Source organism: Acipenser ruthenus, chromosome 16, assembly GCF_902713425.1.
Source record: "Acipenser ruthenus chromosome 16, fAciRut3.2 maternal haplotype, whole genome shotgun sequence".
Taxonomy (NCBI): Eukaryota; Metazoa; Chordata; class Actinopteri; order Acipenseriformes; family Acipenseridae; genus Acipenser; species Acipenser ruthenus.
Genome location: NC_081204.1, coordinates 35,297,686 through 35,316,939, shown reverse-complemented (window position 1 = coordinate 35,316,939; position 19,254 = coordinate 35,297,686). Strand labels below are relative to the sequence as shown.

Sequence of the window (19,254 nt, the reverse complement as noted above, 5' to 3'; positions counted from 1 at the left end):
AATTTTCAGGCTGATACAGCTTCAGTTTTGATCACATGGCACCCACATTCTAAACCCCAGTTCACATTTTCATAATGAAAGAGATGAGTCAGAAATGTTTCACAGACTGAGTAACCTGCCTGATGAAGGTGAGGGGGTGACAAAGTAATTGAGCACATACTGACTAGTACATTTTACTAAGGGATCATGGGGATAGTTAATTGCTCCATTAGAAATATGTTACATTTCTGTCTGAATTCACTTTACCACATACGTTCTTTCCATGACATATGTTTTTTTATTATAATGTAACCCCATTGATTTGAAACTGCAGAACATGATCTTAAATAATATGTTAGTGTCGAGAATCATTTAATTTGTACAGCAAAAGATAGCTCTTAATGGAGCAGATGACTAAGATTATCCACACCTTTGAAACGAATTCAACAAAGGCTAATGATCCATGTAATGGTAAGACAGTACAGTCTATAACGTCTCTCTAAATTCAGCTTTGCAAGGATTGTCCTTGAGGGGTGGCAGCTGCCATTCAATAAAGGATTATTCAGTGCTGTGCACAGCAAACACACACATGCATCCTAAAACAGTTTTATAATAAAGTATTAGACTATTCAGTGCTGTGCACATGTAACTATGATAGGGTGCAAGCCCCTGTATATCAAGTATTATTTGTTGTTATTCCAGTTTGGCAGGGATAGGGTTAATACTATTCCTGCCAAATACACCTGCAGACTGTGTCTGGGACTTAATTGATTAATTAACAATCAATTAAGCCCAGCCACAGGTGTATAAAAGGAGAAGTCTCCCCTCTTACAGATTGATGAACCCAGGGCAAGGAGCACAGCACAGCACAGCACAGCACAGCACAGCACAGCACAGCACAGCACAGCACAGCGCAGCACAGCGCAGCGAAAAGGAAGTACTACTGTTTTCCCAGACTAAAAGCAGGTAACTACCACCAGAACACCCAGAGGCGATTACCTGCCAGCCCAGCATGTACAGCTGTGCCTGTTAATAAGTTTATCACTTGTTTCTAACCTTGCTCTACCTGGGCCCCTTTGTATATAGTTGTGGTTTATTTAAAGACACAGCACCCATTTATTTTGTTGAACATTTGTGGTGTTTTTTTTTTTGTAAATAAATTTGCACAAGGTCCTTAAACTGCCTCCTTTCTCCTGTGCTGTTAAAGGCTGCACCACCACACTGCCCGCCCGCCCACAGTATCCTAAAACAGTTCTATAATAAAGTATGACAGATACAGGTGTGTAGGTCATTTAACAGAGTTAGCAGCTCTGTGCTGCATGGCTATTTCTGAATTGTAAACTTTACATTCTTTGTATTAAACAAAGAAAAAAAAACATGGTGCAATTCTTTGGTATCTTATTACATTAACCAGATGTTGTGAAAGTTAAGATGGCAGTTATGTCAACACTGTTGCTGTCAACACTAGTGATCCATAACGGCACCAAATGAAGATTGCAGCCTGCAAAATGATGAGTGGCTTGTCTAGTTATCTCAAAGTATGGTTCTGTCGATTTTAAATATGTAAAGCTCAGCAATATTTCAATAATAAGGTTCCATTTTGATCAGCCAAGTATATCCTAACAAGATGAGAGTGTCATGGGGTTGTACGCTGCATGATTAATTAGTTACCAGAAGGGGAGAGACTTAACTACTTCTTCCCAGCAGGTTTCTAAATGGCTTCTTTTGTTTACTGAATTAGTTTTAATTGGTGCATTAAGATGTTTAAGAGCATGTGTCACACGCTAATACGCACTAAACTGGTGGAGAACAACCAGGTGACAACAAGAAAAACCCAAACAGCTTGGCTCTTCACTTTAACTTCTCTCTCTCTCTCCACAGCCACTTTTATATTCCATGCTACTCCCCCTGACCCCCAGATGATAACCCAAGGACCACAAACCAGGTAAGAAACTCAAATTTCTTTATTACATCAATATTCACACACACACACACACACACATCTCCCAGTTGGATAGACAGCTGCTGAAAACTGCCATGGAACCCTCTAATGGTTAAACACAGGTATGAGGGTAGTATAATGCATGTAAACCAAATGACTAATTAACAACACCTGAATCTGTCTTATAGTACACCTAATATAGGAAAACGAAACGACTCGTTAGTATGACAAGCATCAGTCATATAGTATACTTAATAGGTGTAAGCAGAACGACTAGGTAGCAGCACAATAGTCATGTAATATACTTAATATGTAAACAGAACTAGTTATTATTATTTATTTCTTAGCAGACGCCCTTATCCAGGGAGACTTACAATTGTTACAAGATATCACATTATTTCACATTATACAGATTTTTTTACATACAATTACCCATTTATACAGTTGCTTGCTCAAGGGTGCAGCAGCAGTGTCCCCCACCTGGGATTGAACCCACAACCCTCCAGTCAACAGTCCAGAGCCCTAACCTCTACTCCACACTGCAATGTGGGTGCGGCAGTGTCAGAAACATGTACCTGTATTGTACTTCATTCAGTGTGTATGAGAATAAGGGAAAGAGGCTTCTCAGCACTCTTCCTTTTATCTCTGTATATGCCTAACACAGCGTTCCATGAAGTGTCTTTGATAAATGGTTGATGCCACAGTGGAGCTGAACCCTCGTTGCTTTATGTGTAGGGATGCATTGATTAAGATGGAGTTACTTTAACAAGTTACTTTAACAGGAGGTTTTGCTGAGATGCATGTTTGGAGCATTGATTCATGGGATGTTTTCCTTTCTAAACACACTATTCTCACTCCACTGCAGTCAGCTCAAGTTAAACTGCATAACTGGCCTGGTTTGAACAATCGCCACTTGTACACATCTTTGCAAACACCTGCCGGAAATGTGCATCTATTCCAGCTGTCTACATGTTGTAGGCATATTCTGTAATGTGCAGATTCATAAGGATGCCCAGCACAGGCTAATTCAAAGCTGACACTACACCACACAATGCATGTTTTACAGATATGCCACACACACATTTAGAGGCCACACAGACAAACCTTTTTCAAGAACCCAAGGTTTAAGATGTGCGTCTGTCTACAGATCTTCCCTACAGTACTGAGTACTGTTGCTGTTGTCTTGTCTAAAAATAAAATGGAGGTTTTGGCCCCTGTCCATCACTGGCACTTCCACATGAATCTGATAAATGGCTTCCATTTCTATAAGTGAGTACAGATAAAAATAATGTAGTTCTACTTTATTACATCCATGATATAAAACTGAAAAAATCAAGAGCTCCGCTTGACTAATGTCAGAATCCTAATGGCCATGCTGTGTGTAGATAGATGGGCTGAGTAGGGTTTTAGTAATTAGCTGGACAGTGTGTGATAAATAGGCCATAGCAGTAGAATTGAATGAGAAAATGTACAACGGTATGTCATTTATCAGAAAGAGAGCTGATTTTTGATACAAATGCAGGAGAACTGCACTGCATACTTCTCCAGCTAAGTAATTACTTAGAAATGTAATTAGAAAAAAAAAAAACACGAAACAGGATTGGCTGTTGAAAAGAGCCTAGTGCTTTTAATCATTCTATTAGCTCAGTCAGTTAGATGCATTGGTATGGGTGGGCTGTACAATGTTTGTTTTGATGCCAGTACAGCAGCAGCATTTCACAAGAACCAGCGTACACTCCTTTCAACCTTGCTATTCCATTTCATCAATATGAGCTGTCCTCCAATCCATTCCCACTGTGGATTGGTGAGCTGCATGAGCTATAGACAGCAAGGAGGCCTTGATTACAATGCAGCTCTATGAATCATTCCCTGGAGATGTGGGTGACAAGGTTTTCTTTTCTCTCTCTCTCTCTCTCTCTCTCTCTCTCATCCCTTGGGAAGCACACCTTGTAAGAAACCTGCCCAGGAAGCCTTGCAATTAAATACAAGTCAGGCAGGCGTTCCTATCTGAGCCTCCTGCTGCACTGCCTCTGTCTGTGCTTGCTGTTAGTGTCCTATCTGAGCCTCCTGCTACACTGCCTCTGTCTGTGCTTGCTGTTAGTGTCCTATCTGAGCCTCCTGCTACACTGCCTCTGTCTGTGCTTGCTGTTAGTGTCCTATCTGAGCCTCCTGCTGCACTGCCTCTGTCTGCGCTTGCTGTTAGTGTCCTATCTGAGCCTCCTGCTGCACTGCCTCTGTCTGCGCTTGCTGTTAGTGGAAGGTGAATGCTTGCACTGACCAGATCGGATGATTTATTATTATTCAGTCTTTGCAATGCTTTGGATGCTCTTTGGATAAACGAACGGTTCCCTCTATCTGTGTGGTTTAAGAAAAGAAAATGTTGAAGTTGGATGTGCTGCAGAGACTGTATCTTTAGTAACAAAACCAACATGTGCTGTGTGAGCTGAGTATGCTATATAGTTGGTCTGTAGTGTAACTGCATGGCCATAATGACAAGTTTAGCAGTAGATCTATCTGTCTGTATATCTGTGACCAGGTCTTCCTCGTGTCACGCGTGTGGGTAGCCGCTGTTCAAGCATACAGAGAGACAGACGTGGTGTTGTTGAAAACGCCGGCACAGGCGCGCAGGTTTTATTCACAAACAAACAGAAAACGAAAGTAAAGGTGGTCATGTGACGTTACCAGCCATGGTAACGCACAGAGGACACATACAGCAAGCTGTACAAAAGGCAAAATAAAACACAGTACAAAAACTACAAATAAAAGGTGCCCCAGAAGGCGAGCGCTAGCCTTAAAACGAGGCGTCCCGATCCAGGAACCGGCTACACTACGTAACCCTCGCTATACATCACATGGGATCACAATCCCCTAACTAACCTACTCATGAGCCGGTATTCATACAACGACTCCTGCTGCTTCATACGGCCTTGGCTGGGCATTGCCTTCACAAGCACCGCTTGCAGTCTCAGGGTTGCATAGCTGTCGTTCCTGCAGCGCGGACACTCTCCTCCCGAGTATACGCCACTCCCCTCTGGCATGGCGTTGCAGTCGCCACTCCCCTCTGGCATGGCGTTGCAGTCGCCGCTCCCCTCTGGCATGGCGTTGCAGTCGCCTCGAACCATCTCCCGCGGATGCTTTTAAGCTGACGGACACTCGATCAAGACCCGTCCACCTGCTGATTGAGGTCCAGCACAGTCAATCACTTACTGCCCTTCCCCTCAACCAAGCCTAGCAGGCAGCAAGTCTCAATCGAGCGCCCGTCTGTAAAACTATAATTCAATTAAACAAATCAACGCCAATCAGCCATCTTCAGACACTTCTTTCATTTTTGAAGCGGTTGATCCCAATTATCTCTTTCTCTCTCCTTGGGAGGCCAATAAAATGAACATTTATGCAGCGAGAGTTCATAAGTGTAACTTTGCTCATTACTAGTGCTCTGCAGCTGACCTTCTTGAGATTTGTTATTCAACTGGTATACGTTTGGCTTATTAGCAAGGGTGTGTCCAAAGTCTTCTTGACAAAAATGAACCTGCTGCTGCAGCAGACCAGTGTAACGTTTTACCTGTTTACAACAGTCAGGGGTGACATTTACAAAAGAAACAAACCCATTGCAAACAAAGTGGTGAATGGAGGGCATTGCAAGGAGGCGCTGTGACATCAGGCAGAAGTCACATGACCAAGTATTTTAAAGATGTCACTAAATGAGTTTCAAAACCGGGTGTTGACTCTGTATGAGATCATTTGAAATGTCTCAAACCTGTTTAAACATCCGGTAGGACTGACACGGCACAGGAGCTGCCTCTTGGTGTGTATCAGAGCCCAGGCTTAGAGGGGAAAGGTCAGGGGGAGGATTCTGTACAAATGGGAGTACGGTGCAGACCTCCTGGGCATTATTAGAATGAATCAGTATTCACAGGGACAGCATTTATCCTTTAAAAGTAAATCAGTACCAGTACTAAACATGCATTGTAAACCTGCTACAAACATGACATGTATTATTATTATTATTATTATTATTATTATTATTATTATTTAGCAGACGCCCTTATCCAGGGCGACTTACAATCGTAAGCAAATACATTTCAAGGGTTACAATACAGGTAATACAATAAGAGCAAGAAATACAATAACTGAATGTATGCATTCCTCCCATGTTATACTGAAACAGTATAATGAATAGGAATGTACTGCACCAGTACCCTGCCTACAGATACATTCTCCAGTGAAATTCAGTCTTTATTTTTGCACCAGACAGACATTTGATGTGTTTATTCCATCATGCTTATCATTTATCATGTCTGCCCCAGATTGTATGGACATGTTCTATCTTTCTCATTCATTTCACTTGCAGGAGTGCTGCATTGTTATAGGTTACTTGTGCTGTTGGCATGGCAACAGCACCTGCCCATGTGGCCTATAACAATGTTACATCTCTTTTTTATATTTATAGATCCTTGCTGATAAACTAAGAGATAAGAAGGATCAAAATAAGAGCCATGCACAAATCTGTGCATTGCTTGGTAAAGGCCAGGGTAAGTCTGCTATTGCAAGGTTCAGAAAGGAGTACTCTAGTCCCTTTATGTACAGCTTGTAGTATTGGAACCCAGGATTGTCCTCGCTGATCCAAAAGGAGTTGGCATTTGGTTTACAAACGAGGTTCCCTGTCCTTGTTCCTTATGGTATTGTATCCACTGCAGCTAATTTCTACTGCAGGGTATAGAATAAAACATCCCCCACTGAATGACAGTTTGAGCAACACCATTTTACAATGTCTAAACTGTCTTTTCAGCTCCCAACTATCCCTGCAGCTCCACATTGTGTAACACTGTCTGCAGACAGGCAAACAATGGGAGCAATATACTGCTGATCCAAAGTGTTAGTATAAACAGTATGAGAATGAACCATCCTGTGAGAATGCAGGTAAGCTCTATTCAGAGGTGTCACTTCTGTAAAAAGTACATTGACAATTTCCCACATTGAATTCTCAAGACCTATGCTGTGATATACTGTACCTCAAGCAATTTCTGAATGGCTAGACCTTTAGTGCTATGGAGCTGAACTGACAATCAGAATGCAGTTAAAAGTACACTGAAGCAGCTTCACTCAAATACACCTGCAATGTAACCTCTTTATTATTTTTTTTATTATTTGTTTACTTAGCAGACGCTTTTATCCAAGGCGACTTACAGAGACTAGGGTGTGTGAGCTATGCATCAGCTGCAGAGTCACTTACAATTACGTCTCACCCGAAAGACGGAGTACAAGGAGGTTAAGTGACTTGCTCAGGGTCACACAGTGAGTCGGTGGCTGAGGTGGGATTTGAACTGGGGACCTCCTGGTTACAAGCCCTTTTCTTTAACCGCTGGACCACACAGCCTCCTTTAGCTTTGTCAAAAACGTCAAAATCAACATCAGCATATATATATATATATATAATATATATATATATGCTGATGTTGATTTTGACGTTTTTGGAAGTGCGGAACTGATAAGTGGGGAAGACTGCATAACATATGAATTCTGGCCATTATCTCTAACAGCATACACCAAGGCCACATGCAGTGTGTTAGCCTGAGTCTTGACTGTCCTCTGGGCTCCTATTCAGATCCAGCAAGGGAGCTCTCAGTGCATTGAGTTGTGGAGCTGCAGCCACACTCAGGCTGGGTATTGATGCTGGAATAAACCCATGAGATATTCAGACCTGCAGGAGGGATGCTGCCAGGGTTGTTGCACCCTCTCAAGTTAAATGGAACTTGAGGGTTGCTGCTTGCTGTAGTTCTTCCCGCTGGGGTCAGATATAAAGAATGCAACAAGTCTCTCCTTTTTGTTGTTGTAAGGGATCTATTCAATAGATAACTTGTCTATAGTTTCAATTTAGCAACCAATACCCAATAGCTATCATGTATCCCACACAATTGAATTGAAAATGTTTTAAGACTTCACAATCTATTTGATCTTCTTTGGAAAAGCAAACCGAGCCATGGCAGTTGTATTGTTCCTCTTCTCTGTGGCTGCAGCCTCCTTGAGAACAGCTTTATCCTGCAGCACAGGGTTAGATGTTGGCTCTGCAAATAGGAAATATAGTTGCTGAACCCATGGGTTTGAGTTGGCTTCAGTTTCACTTTTCAGTAAGATTGAAATTATAAATTGAACTGGAGAAGCAAGTTATTGCACTGCTATAAGCATACTGTAATTACTGGAGGGCAGATCACTCTAGGTGCAATTCTGTTATCCTGGTGTACTGGGGATCATGGCTCTATCTAATTAGGAAAGTCTTCTGTACCTCATTGGGGAAAAAAGAAACGGCAGTCTCATAGAGATGATACAACTTATCTCCTGGTTCAACCCTATTGCTCTCCCACCCTGGTGTGGTCTACAGTCTGGCTCTGTTGTAATATGCTGAGCCTGTATAACATACATTGTGTGTGTGTATATATATGTTATATATATATATATATATATATATATATATATATATATATATGAGACACACACACACACACACAGAGGAGACGGACGTGTACAATTCAGTTCAAAAGCTGGCAGTGGGGTGTTTAAATATCATGGATAAAGGGGCATGTTGGGTTCTAAAATAAACAACAAACATCAACAACACGTGTAATGCGCTGAGTGCCCAGCAGGAGGCTGTGAAGGACTCATAACTATCACTATGGGGGTGGGAGATTCTCCTCTCCAGTGTATGGATACCGATCTTATGATGCAAAAGAAATATAAAATCTCTATTCATGTCATTAAAGGTGAAATTCCAGTCCGGCTATAGTCCTGTTATTTACAATGAAGGCACATTTTAATGATGCTCTATGCTTGCTATAGTTTGCCTTGCCTCCCCGTTACAGTTTGGGTGTCTTGGGCTTCCTTAAATTAACTGTGCTCCAGATGTCCAATAAAAGGAAATGCCCTTTTATATAAATAAATGAATTACTTCTTGCATTTTGCAGATCCATATGTCGGAGTATATGCCAAACTGTGTTTGTCATCCTGAACACACAGCCCTGCTCCATCTGCCACTCGGGCAATGAAGGAAGAGCAGTCGATTATTTTGTAAAGATGGGCTACAGCCTCTGCCAAAGGAACTCCTGTCTGGATTTGAACACATACTGTTCACAAGATTACTAGTCTCTATAGATAATAGAGATTCAGCTCTAATGAGATTCTCAGCTTTGCACTTCTGTTCAGTAATACAAAAGGCTGATCAAACCTTTTGATTGATTTTACCAAGTGTAAGATTTCTCTGATATTGTGACTAAAATGTATTCTCATATATATATTATGCTCACATGTATGTGAACGGGGCTAAGTTGGATTGTTACCACTTTGTTGCAACAGTGCTTTGTAACTCTCTCTAACAGACAGTATTGTGTCGCTTATAAACCCAAGACTCTTACGACCATGACTCTTTCCCTGTATCGTTTCCTTTTTGTCTTGGCAATGTACACTAGCAAGTGATAGTGAAGCATTTTGTAGTTGCATCCTGAGCCACACAACAAGGAGGTCACATGGTGTGGTGTGTGTGTGTGTTTTTTTTTGTTTGTTTGTTTTTTGCAAATATTTGTTGCTCTGCTGTGTTGTACAGCATTCAGAACACATGGATTCAGAAAAAAACTGATGCAGAACATTTACATAACAGAAAGCAAAAGCCTCCTTTGTATTGTGGTGACATGGAAACTGCTTGTTTGTTAAAGGTGGAAATGCAGTTAAATCTGAATGACTACGCTTGCCCTCTGGCTATCGGATCTATTCTCCAACCCCCAGCAATGCATCTCTGTTTCAAGAAGCACAGGCAGTAATCTGGAGCAGGAAGAGTACATCCCCATTCTTTAGTGGTGACTCCCAGGAAATTAAGGGGGCAATTTGTGTCATGCAAACCGGAATAAAGCACAAAGCTATCGACTGAGTCAGAGGGCTTAAAAGGGCATGACTATCGACTTCATACACAAAGCACGTAATGAATTATATCCATTAAAAAAATCACTCCAAGTGCCACGTTGCCAGTGCATATTCAGATTAACATGGCACTGTGTTTGTGTGCCATCAGTACAGTTGAAACCCCAGTGGGAGTCTGTGTTGCTGTGCCGCAGGTGAGCACTTTGTGAGCACACAGACAGGTGTGCTGCTTGTTCGCCCACACGACCGTGCACTTATAAAGCTTCATTTGTTTTTACTACAGAAACCTAACAAAAATATCCTATATAAATAAAGGCTGATGTATTGTGCCAAGCCCTGCAGTGCAAAGCCACTTGATTAAACAGACAGTGCCAGACTGTCACTTCTCTTTATTGCTTGCATGCTGTCCAGGTGGCTTATTTACTGCTTTAAACACTATTTCTCTACCAGAACACTAATAATAATAATGTGTTCTACACGAAGGCTCAGATGGAATACGATTCAAGTTTAGGGTGCTTGATTTTCTCACATTCACTTTTTTTCATTATTAGTCTAGCTTTTTGAATCTCTGTTTTTGAATATCATGGTATTCCCCTGCATATAGAAGTCTCTTTGCATTCTGGCTTGCAAAGATGTGCCATCTTTCTTGTGTTGCTACTTTTTTTTCCCCAAACATTTAGTATTCTCCAATTGATTTTTACTCTTTTTTTTTTTTTTTTTTTTTTTTCTCCCAATTCGAAATGGCCAATTCTTTTTAGGCTCAGCTCAGCTCACCACTTACTGACTCGGGAGCGGAGAAGACGAACACACGCTGTCCCCCGAAACGTGTGCTGTCAGCCAACCGCTTCTTTTCACTCTGGAGATATTGTATACTGGAACAGAGTAAGCCAATTCAATTACATTGTCAAAGTAGCATGATTTTCTGAAATGAGGAAATCAAACAGAACCGTGGATGTAGCTGAAGGCTAATGATGGGAAAACTAAATAATGAAATAAATACATTGGAACTCTGAACAATGGCTGGCCGAATGGTTAACAAACCAAAACTCCACAGAGCAGCTCTTGTGTCTAATTGTAATTATTATTCACTTTGTAAAGTACGAGTGTTTTTCTCCTCCTCTCTAAGTGTAAGGGTTTCAATTAGTAGACTTGTGTCCAGTTCATTACACTTTAGATGTTGGCTTTGAACAGGCAGGAGTAAGCTCAAAGGAAAAGTCTGTTCTTAAGGGTTACAATTATAGCCTTAATTAATGGATTTGAACTCATTTGTGAACAACAAAGGCTTCACACACGCAAGCAGTTCTTCTGCTTCCTGTCAGCTATAATATCTAACATGGCTGCCCTTACCAGCTGGTTAATGAGTCTTGACTTTCTTTCCTCCTTGAACTGCTAGCAGCTAATGCCCACTGTGTCAAATTATAATGCTTGGGTATACCTGATGGGAGTGTTGCATTTAATAAACAAGATGCAGACACTGGAGGATCACTATCAATGCTACATCTCTAAAATGTGTGTGTTGATAATAGTGATCCTCCAGTGACGAACATGTTCATTTAAGTTCTGGTCACCCCGATACACATGGCTATATCCATAAATACTGCATTTGGACTGTAGAGAAAAAGCAACCGATTAAGAGAATGTAGTTTTGCAGAGTCTCCTGTGAACAGGCAATAACTTTACAGGGACCAACTCTGTGTAAGCAACATTAATCGCATGGACACGAGCCACTGTGGCAGTGTGTTCAATTCGAGGCATTCACTTTCACAATCTGGCACCTTGCACTCCACAAAGAACAGATAAGGGCCTGAAGGGTTAAGTGAAATAACCTTAACAGACTGCTGCACTGTGCAGAGATTTCACATCAACACTGAGAATACAAGTGCCCGTTCTGTATCCCTTTAGAACAGGTGGTGCATTTTCATCAAAATATGAATTCCAAATGCCGTCCGGGTTTCATGAGGATGTCTCTTGCTTCCCAGACTATCATGGTCCGTACATTGCAGCTTGCACCAATCAAGGCTTCATTCATTTGTAAAGAATGGAGTTGCTTCCTCCTGCCATGTTTCCTCACTGAGAAGACTGCATGGCAAACACGCTGTATTGCTTATGCTAGCTGTGGATTGCTGCTTGCATTATTGATTGGAATTATCAGCAATTCTCATGGCTGCCCCCATTTAACAGCCTCTTTGTAGCACTGCAAGGAGTTAGAATTGGTATCAAAATATTTACAAATAAGTTGCATTATTTCCCGTTAAGTGACAGAAAATCTAGCAGAACAGCACAAGCTCAAAGGTTACCTCAATGGCAAATGCAATTTAAATATGGGGATGTAGGCATCACATCACTCACTTTAAAATAAAACTATCAGGAATGCAATTTAAGAGAAATTATCCAGCATTTCTAATAATTTAGCACAGACAATTTTTTGTCATTTTCTTCAATACCCTGATGTATTATAATTGAGTGTTATCCAAACTTGGGTTCTGTTGCCATTAAGAGTAACAATAAGAATGGAGATGTATTTCAATAGATGCATTCAGTATACAAGTATGTTCTTGTACTACAGTGATGAGTGAGAGTAACTGAACATGCGCTGCAATGCTATCCCAGTGTCATTTAAATGTCGGCATGCAGACTCAAGAACATAACATTGCACACATTGATAGTCTGCTTTCCCTTTACAGATGACCTATAGACTGTTTCACAAATAAAGAATGTACTGTAATTAAAAGATAATGGATGTTTTTCTGACAACTGACACAAACACCAAAAATGATAATCACAAGTTACAAATGTTCATTAGTATTCCTACTTGCTTGCAGAAGCATTTGGTCACCTGTACTTTGGTAAGATCTTGTTGAATTACTAGTTAAACGATTACTTCCCATATACATTACCCATCTACAAAATATACAACGTACATAAACATTCTTCACAGCATATCCATAACAAAAGGTAGATGGATTCAATAACAAATGGCATCCACCACCATATTCAATCACATACTGGACATTTGAATGAGATTTGGAAACAGAAACATTTCAACAGCAATACAAAAACTACATGTTTGTATTTGAAAATGAGGAACTCCTAATTAAACATTGCAGACTTTCCAGTTCTTACACAATCGTAAATTACTTGGAAGGCAAAATAGAATAGTTTATATCCAGCATTGTGTTAGCAAAGGCTTGTAAACAGCTTGGTTGTGATATTCTTAAAGGTCAAGCCTGGGTAATTACTGTAAAGAGAAGTTATTTGGATTCAAATGCTAGGTCCATTTCCTACAAGCAGACTGCACCAATTGACACAATGAAACGTGGAAGATGGGATGAACCACAATGAAACGTGGACGATAGGAAGAACCACAGATTAGATAAGACTGCTCCTCGCAATTTATTAATCTGTAAATAAAGCAGTGTGAAATGTAATTAGCCATCCTGTCAGGGATCATAGAGGGTACTTGTACAGTTATTATTGATATATTGCATGTTGAAGCCGGGGTGCTAGCTGCTACATTGCATTTTGATTTAACAGTCAATAAAAGCTCTGCTGTGCATAAGGAGCACACTGCAGAGCTGCACACTTTAAAATCACTACTACTTATTTTTACCTTGAGTTGAAGTGATGCATAGTCTTGCATTATGTGTTGTGTTAAATTGCACAATTAAAAGCATTTGATTTCAATGGGTATATTCTTTCTTTGGGCAATTACTTTGTAGTTCTCATTTTGTAGTCCCTGAATCTTGCATTTGATATCTCGTGTAGTATTGCCTGACAGATCTGCCGCTGAGTTTTTCAAAGCTGCTCCATTCGCATGCCACTGTACATGTATCATTGGTAAGCTACATGCGTGACTGCTAATCAACCAAATCCTTCGAAACACCTGTGTGCAAATTATGTACTAGGCCAAGTTTAAAGAGAATTTGGCAACTCTCAGTACAATACTTTAATAAATTATTCATGCATAGAATATAATAATCACTTTGCAGTTCAAATTGTAATAAAACTTTACTAGATAATGCGCAAAGACAACCACAAGGGTCAGCATCTCTAGTTACAAGAGTCCCACATTGTGTCCACTAAACATCACTTGTAAATGGTACTATAATGCCTTCAGTTTACCGTTTATAAGCAGGCAATCCAATAGACATCACTTGTAAACAGTATTATAATGCCTTCCCTTTACTGTTTATAAATAGGTGATCCTGAAGTAGGGAAAGGCAATATTATAAGCTGTGATTATTATTTTATCAATCGTACTAATACATGTACCATTTGCTGATTTGTATCCATTTTAATAAAAGCTTATTTCACTTAATCTAATTGGGAGATTGTCTTAAATAAGTCTTTATTCTGCAAAGCATTTTCTGTTGGGCTTTATGAGCTTAATCCAACAAGGATTCTTTACTGATCAAATAATCTGTGCTCCAGTTTCCAAGCAAAGCCCTGCTGCCTTCTGAAAAGTTTACAAGGAGAATCTCATTTGGAAAGCAACCATATTCCTCTGCAGAAGACTTCTTGATGTGGCTAAAGATTGTATATGAGTCCAGTACATTAACTCACTATGAACGCTGTGGAGTAAATCATCTGTTTAGCTGTAATGCATAATAAATGGCCATGCCTGAAACCTTAGGGTAATGCTGCAAATGAAATGGTTTTACAATAGCCTCACACCTAATCTCCCCAAAGCCTCGAAAGATTTCCTGTAAATGAATGAACATGTGGACTGCTAAGAGCTCCACAGACCACTACTGGGACTATCTAACATACATGGAACTTGTTCATCTGTTTTGTATATACCAGTCAATACACATTGTGAAAACACATGGCAGTATTTTTCTTTCTTGGGATTCTAACACTACTGGGATTTAAACACCTATAAAAAGTAATATCTATAAAAAGTAATATCTAAATACAATAAATACTTGCCTTGTCATTTTGCATGTTCGATGATGTACCGCAAACATCCCAATTTGAACTATTTTAAATGTTTTCAAAAGCTAAAGCACTTTACATTTCGAATGTAGATAGCACACGGTAAATATGCAGGCTTTTTAGGACACGTGGGTAGTAGCTGCATGATATTGTTCCCATTGGAAGAAAAATGATACCCATTGAAGTAATGTGACCCTCTCACAGGTATACTAAGTACCGGAGATTCGAGAGCTCTGATAACAATGAATTCTAATTCATGGTGCTCTTAGGATATGAAGACAAAGCTGCAATGTTCTGTATTGTCTGTGTTCTAGCATATTTGTGGATTGTTTAAGGCTAATAGTATTGCTCATCTCCTCAAAGGAACGGCGATTGAAATACATTGCTGGAGCTACAGTCTAAACCTTGAAGCTAGCCTGGGAGTGCATTCCAAATGATTTCCATGTTCATAGGATTAAGATAAAGGCAATTTCTGAAAGTAATTTCATTCTCTGAAGGTTCTTTTAATTCCTGCAGGAGTTCAATCGAGGGTTCCGAGGGTACTTGGAGAGCCAGCAAGGTCATTGTTTCCTTTATTTTTAAAACTTCAGTTCTGACCCGAGCAATTTCACAGAAAACATTTTGTAATGTTTTGGACTAGTAAGTAATATTTTCTGGACTGATGTCCTGCTTTTATTTTGTATGTTTTTGGTTTTTTTTAAATGTGTAATGCAAATGAATATCACATGGGTGTAGTCAGGTTCACTGTCAGTCTAAAGCATTGAGAAACTTGAGCAGTACCTGCAGACTGCATCCGTTTGTTTGTTTGTAACCTTTTGCATGATAATTGGCATCATAAAACACTTTGCTTTTGTAAACAACTACCTTCTAAATGAAACCACCTGTATGCAGAACGAAGGACTGCTATCTACAAGATATCAAGCCCCAAAGATGCAAACCTTAGACTTACTTGCATTTCTCTCTTTTTTTTTTTTTTTTTTTAAATAGATCCTAATGTGCACACGGTGTACTGTGTCTGAAGAGTTCTTTAAAACATTGCTGCATCAAAGCAACAAGTTCATTGTGAGTTTTGAAAAAGCAATTGCGTGTAGATCCTTTTCCAAGAAGTAACACCTGGAATTGCCTTGAACCCAACATTGTCCTTCTCAATTAAGACTTCATCACACTGCCTTTCAGCAACCCCACTACGTTTCTGTATTGATTGTTTCAATTCAATTTTCTGTTGGCTTGAAAAACAGCGCCAACAAGAAGAACAAAAGACTAAAGCTCAGTGGGATGGCTTCTGACACCTGCAAAACATTCCCCTCCAGGGTATTAAAGCATTCTAAAAGCACAGTAAAGATATTGGTTAGGGTTACCGCCAGGGTATTAAAGTATTCTAAAATATATTGTAAACACAAAAGAATCAAAGCATTCTGAATATTATTATAGTAACCAGAATCAGTGTACATTCACCAACAGTTAACAGATCCACAATGTAGAACAAATATGAAATATATACTAGTAACTGAATTCAAGTCTTACTAAATCAATGAATGAATTCAACAAGAAATGTAGAGATGTTGGCAAAAAATACTAGGTCCACGAAGAGGACATAGCATAGTTCATTAGTTTAAGTTTATATACAGTTGTAACAAAATATCCAATACACACTTTTTGTATGACTCTCCCAGATCACTGGACAGCTTTTCACACCCACACAGCAAGCTGGCTGAGCAGAGATTGCTTATTCCAAAGCCATTGTAAAGCAGTTGAGTGTTAAAGATTGTGGCTGTAGCAGAGTTGTACCAATGTTTTACCTGCACAGTGATCAGTTTGTACACTTCACAGTTTAGGCAATAATTGAAAATATTGATGAGACTAAGAGTGTCGTGCTCAGATGCCCATGGTGTAATTTAGTATGCCTTTACACCAATGACTTTATGTTCTTCCTGTATATATTATAATGAGGTCTGTTTATAATACGATATCTACTATCAAGTCAATTAAGGGAAAGGAAAATAAAAATTGGCCACAGTCAAGTGTGAAAGTTTTATAGAATACAGTAGTAGAAATACCTCATAATATTTCTTGGGGTTGCATCCAAAAAAGATTTTAAAAATACCAATAGTTTAACGTCTTCTGAGAAGGACTTCACATTCATGTACTTTCTAGGAACACAATTAAACAAATGTGTGTGTGTGTGAGGTCTGCAGCTTCACAGTTAGGGTTAGCACCAGCAGAAAAATCTCTCCAGATAAGAGCCGCCATGTTTGCTCAGGGCATGGGACGAGCATGACCCCTCACATTCTGATTCTCAACCACCCTGATCCTGTCGTAGCAAAGATAATAAGGGAGCGTTCTATTAAATACAGAAACTAACCCGTGGAAAAAGATAAAGGCTATTCCTAAAACGAGAACCCTCCCCTCTGCACACATTTACTAAATACTTTCAATGCAGTGGAACTCCAGAATGTTACCTTTTGGAATGCAGGATCATTAGAGTGGAAATGTGCAATCTGGAGAAACACAGTAATAATGTCTCGGTGCAAAATCAAGTTTTGTTTGGGCATAAATCCACATAGGGATTACTAGTGCTATCAGGAGGCAATTCATTTACCAGGCACATGCATAATGCAAGTCCTTTAGCACTAAATCAATCTTCTCTGTACTTTTTGATCTTGCAAAGATGATTAATCCATTTCAATTTAAAAGACGCGCCCATTTAAGGAAATGTATTACAGAATGTAATTGCGGAGAAAGGCAGTGTTTCTTACAAGCTAGTTTGTCAGCCAGGGAAATGCATGTTAAAATCCCATCAAGTGACACTTTTCTAGAACAGAGGGGTGAGGCTCCTAAACAAACAAAGAAAAGCATTTGATTGAAAACCACTGTGGGCAATGTGCATTGTGTATTGCAATCAAAAAGTAAATGCATATGATTTTATAGACAGAGCAAAATTAAATCTGCAACACAATGTATGTTAAAATAAAGGTCCAGACCTTTTTGTTGAAATTTAATACAAACACATGTATGGAATATATATCGGTTTGTAGATGAGCAGCACCAGCATCTTTTAAGCAGTGGTCACATGACTAATATAAACTTCTTTGCTTCATGTTTATATTTTAATTAGGACAACAATGGAAATGTAGTGATTTATAAATCGAATCACATACAGCAAGTACAATTTGAGGAGCTTAAACTGACCTTTTTTCTTTTTTTTTCTTCAAATGGAAATTAGTCACATTGCTCCTTTTTAATTTCATGGGAAATTAATAATGTATAAATGAGTAAAGGGTAATAAACAAATGAATCTACACACACACACATAAATAAATAAATAAATAAAATAGACTCCCTCAGAATTACTACTTCAGTGAGGATATGTAGATTTAGTTTAATAATAAAATGCATTGCCTTGTGATAAAGGAGCCAGTATTGAATGACTGGAGTCTTTCACTTTCTTCTCCTTGACCGTGGCTTCCAGAAACACAGTGATTTCCACTTTGCTACAGAAACCTCCATCGTCAGCATGAAGCAGGAGAATAAAGACAGCTGTCTTCCACACTTATGCTTGTCTACGTTTGGACAGTTTATTAGATTAACAATTGAAAATGTTTGCAGTTGTAGTTTTCATGGGTTCACAGTCTGCAATCCAACCTCTGGGAGTGTAGTGTTATCACTACTGATAAGAGCTGCTGGAAACCAATTACAATAATATAACCCTGGAGTGGTGGGTTTATGCTGAACTGAAACAAGAGCGCAGAGAGCTGGAAATATCAGTAACCGGTACAGGCATTAAAACAAAAAGCTGTTAAACTTCTAATTGTGCTTGTCATTTCTATCACTTTCATCACTTCCCATGTTCTCTAATATTTCCCTTTATAGGAATATTTCTTACGTTGGAGTCTTATTTAGAATGATTTCATGTGTACAATGTGTACGCATGGAAGACTGCATCATATACACAGCTTATTGGTTTTTGTTTATTTGGAGAAATACAATTTTTTGTCATGAAATTTGGACATTTTGGGGGATTTGGTAAATGCATGTGCAAAGCAGGTAGTCTGTTTTAAGTGCATGTTATGAATGGCTGTTTCCATTAGCTCAGTGGAGGAAACAAATGAGAGCCCTTTTGATGGGCTGGATCACCTCATGTATTGACTGTCATCTGCAGGCCCTGCATTCTTCTAAGACTATCTTTTAATATATTTGTCATTGCACCATGAAGAGGTGGGAGCTGCAGCCACTGGGTCATGTGGTTGAACTATCTACAATATCAGAACAGTACGAGTGGAGTTGTTAAGGGTTCATGCTTTGTGTTTCTGTCATTTCTAATTAAATGCAACAGGGTGTATTTTATTAAATACTACAAATAAAAACAAAGTAGAGCAGTGGTCCCAATAAGACTTTGTACTCTTTGATTTTGTAGTAGATAGGATCACAAGCTCCAGGCTTGTTGCATTCTGCAGTAGTCTATATTGGGGTTGTTCCAAGGTCTTTTGTAAGGT

At 39.5% G+C, this 19,254-nt stretch overlaps 1 long non-coding RNA gene across 5 annotated transcripts; it reads left to right on the top strand.

The window, feature by feature from the left end:
- The first annotated feature begins 832 nt into the window (after positions 1 to 832).
- Positions 833 to 17,363, top strand: LOC131697860 (uncharacterized). Of its 5 annotated transcripts, XR_009307515.1 has the most exons (5): positions 833 to 945; positions 1,861 to 1,924; positions 10,585 to 10,708; positions 15,278 to 15,320; positions 15,749 to 17,363. It is a non-coding gene; the product is annotated as an uncharacterized LOC131697860 (long non-coding RNA). The 5 variants fall into 5 exon arrangements; XR_009307518.1 differs by lacking the exon at positions 10,585 to 10,708; XR_009307516.1 differs by lacking the exon at positions 15,749 to 17,363 and having other exon boundaries at positions 15,278 to 15,362.
- The last annotated feature ends 1,891 nt before the right edge of the window (positions 17,364 to 19,254 follow it).